Here is a 3,012-nt window from a genome sequence, read left to right as displayed (position 1 = left end):
GAGCAGACGCCGTAACCACAGTGCCACGCAGGCGACTGCAACCGGGGGGTGGGGGGCTGCATCCAGGGGGGAGGGGGGGGCGGAGAAGGAAGTCATTAATTATCCATTTGTACTCGTGAAGATTATCTATGTTTAACTAAATGGTTAAAATGATTTAATTATTAACCACTATTAAAACATAGGCGTCGGAACCGGGAAGGCATAATTTTTTTTTACTCTTAGCCCCCCCCCCCCCCCCACTTTCAATTTGCTTCCGACGCCAATGTAAAATGATATCATTTAAACATTTATTCATATAGGACGGATAAGTTTTCTTTATAAACTGAAAACGTTATTATACAAACATTGTTTTACGATTAAAAAAAACTATTCGGGGGAGGGGTTGCTATGAAGGGGGACAAATTGCTTTATACAGCGAGATTTCGCACGGAAGACTAGCTTATATTGAAACTTCCCCGGGGGAAGTCTCACTGTATAGTCTTCCGAAGCAAGCACCACTATGTAGTCAGTCTTCCAGGGGAAATCTTACCATCTTCCGAGGGAATGGCATTATTGGGTACATACCTGAACTTATTACAAACATCATATGAAAATTTTAGTTCGATTGATAAAGTATTAAGGCAGAAAATTGAAAAAACTCGAATAACCCCGGCCCGGGTTTGCTTACCTAGTTTTACCAACACTCGTAGCGAACACCAGAATTTTTTTCCTGCCACCTAGCGTTATAATGCGGCACTAAATTTTGACAACTTGTATTCGTCTTCATTGAATATGCTTCATTCTTTGTGTGATTGAATTCACGTTCGTAATAGACATAATCATTTAAGAAACTGTTTCATATATACAAGAAAGTAAAATGAATTTACAAGAATAAAGCAACATAGAAGTAAGGGCAAAATACTCAATTTGATGAATACATGTAAATTATAGAATTATTTTGACTATTTCTTTGGAAAGTGAAATGTAATAAAGACGAATATGAAAACAATAAAGTGACATATAATTACAATAATAACAAAGCATAAAGAAGTAGGCAAAATAAGAATAAAAGCAAGATACATAGACTTTTGGCGGTAAATCCCTTCCATAATTATTTGGCCTCTAGTGCCCCCATCATGTCCATACCGGTTCTTTGGGTCCGTTCGATGCTCCACCACATCATGTCCATATTGGCTCTTTTGGTCCGTTCGATGCTCCACCACATCATGTTAATACTGGCTCTTTGGGTCCGTTCGATGCCCCACCCCATCATGTCCATACTGGCTCTTTGGGTCCGATCGATGCTCCGTCATTGAATTCGTACTCGTCTACTCCCATCAGCAGCCTCACTTCTCTCTGTTTGGCAATTTCTGGGAGTTCCGTTAATTCTCTGATGCCTTCTCGTCCAGTCGGGTGGTATTCCGGAAACGTGGAGACCCCCTGACTTGGCCAGTGAGTGGTCATTAAAAGATGTTCAAATGCTTCTCTTTTGATTTTGATATCGGATTGTTTTGCCCATTTTGCAGGCGTCATATAAACAAATACCACGTGACGCCACCTATCAGAACGAGGTCGACCCTCTACTGGTCTTGCATTGTCGTGAACCAGTCTAGAATCCCAGAGCACCATGCCACCTCTGGGTACAGGCACTGTTGTCGCCGGACATCCGCGGTCTTCATACCAGTCAATTTCTTCTTGCGTTAGTTCATAATATTCAAATGCGCTTGACTGTCTGGCTGCCAGTGAAAAATTGTCGTAAAAATCTTTGATCAGTTTGTGGGATCCCTTCAACACGCGAAAGCAGTGGTCGCTGTCTGAAGATTCCTCTAAGTAAGTACACGCCACTCTGATATGCATGAAGACCTTGTCTCTTTGACCCTTGGTCTAAATGAAGAAACGTCTTTTTGGTTCTAAATTTTGGGCGATCTGGATAAAATAATGAAAGCTTCGAAATGATAACAATAAAGCTAAAATAAGCCCGTTAAAAAACCGTCAATAGTTTATTTGTGTACAGGGGGTGGGTTGATTATTTTATCTATGTGCTAAGTTTCATAACTTTTTGCTATCGTATATCATAACGACAATATTTTAATATTGAAACAAAGGCTTCATATAGAACTGATCGGTACCTGGCATCATTTCGGGGGGTGGTGATACGGCCACTCCATCCACGCTGGACAGTAACTTTTCAGTCTCCCATAGCTCGCTGAAGACGTGTTTGACTTTAAGACGAACTGCCCATGAGGCGTGGAAGTGACCAATCCTGTAGGACTGTACCAGGGACTCAAAGCTACCGAACGTCTTATTGTTATCTTTGTATTGGTGGACCCAGTCTTTGAATTCGTCGCTGTATCGCCGACAGTCCTCCTCTGAAAGAACCCCCTCCACCACTGAAAATCCTTGATCATCAAGCTCCGCTAAAATCCTATCCCTGAACATATAGAGTAAAGGAGATGTGAAGAAAGAAAAAATGCATAATTTTTGCTGATTATTCTGACCCTCCATACACCCCCTTTCGAGAAATCTGACACATACCCTGTACGTATATCCATTTCCTCTAGGAATCTAGTAATCTTAAAGTATGATTATTTAAGGAATCACTGTCTAGTTAGTTTAGTATGCCAGGGCATCAACGATAGTGGGAAGCATGGGATAATTTGCATAACGGGCGAAGCCCGTTATGCATAAATTTAGTAACATTAACTATTAACTATTTAGTAACATTACTAATGTTTTGCTGAAAAGGAATAAAAATTCGATGTTGGATCGCTGAGTGAAATGTTGGATCGGTCGATGAGATGTCGACCGGTCCAACATCTCACTCAGCGGTCCAACATCAATTTTTTATGCCCGCTCAGGAAAACATTAGAAATGTTAGACTTTTTCGTATAGATTTGCATAGGAACAAATTTTTAAATGTATAACAATACACTGTTAGGCTACACATAATACAGGATACATAATTCTCTTCTTATGAATGGCGTTGACTTGGTTACTAAACTATAAACTGTGAAAGTCCGCTTAAAAACGCTA

The 3,012-nt window shown here is 40.5% G+C and overlaps 1 pseudogene; it reads right to left on the bottom strand.

Moving 5' to 3' along the window:
* Positions 1-1,102: 1,102 nt before the first annotated feature.
* On the bottom strand, positions 1,103-2,492 carry LOC134260155 (uncharacterized; annotated as a pseudogene).
* Positions 2,493-3,012: the final 520 nt, after the last annotated feature.

This window comes from Saccostrea cucullata, unplaced genomic scaffold (assembly GCF_032062105.1).
Source record: "Saccostrea cucullata isolate Sc308-1 unplaced genomic scaffold, CSIRO_AGI_Scuc_v1 ctg11100, whole genome shotgun sequence".
Lineage (NCBI taxonomy): Eukaryota > Metazoa > Mollusca > Bivalvia > Ostreida > Ostreidae > Saccostrea > Saccostrea cuccullata.
Note: the sequence above shows the minus strand (reverse complement) of the source record. Positions and strands in the feature narration are given on the sequence as shown.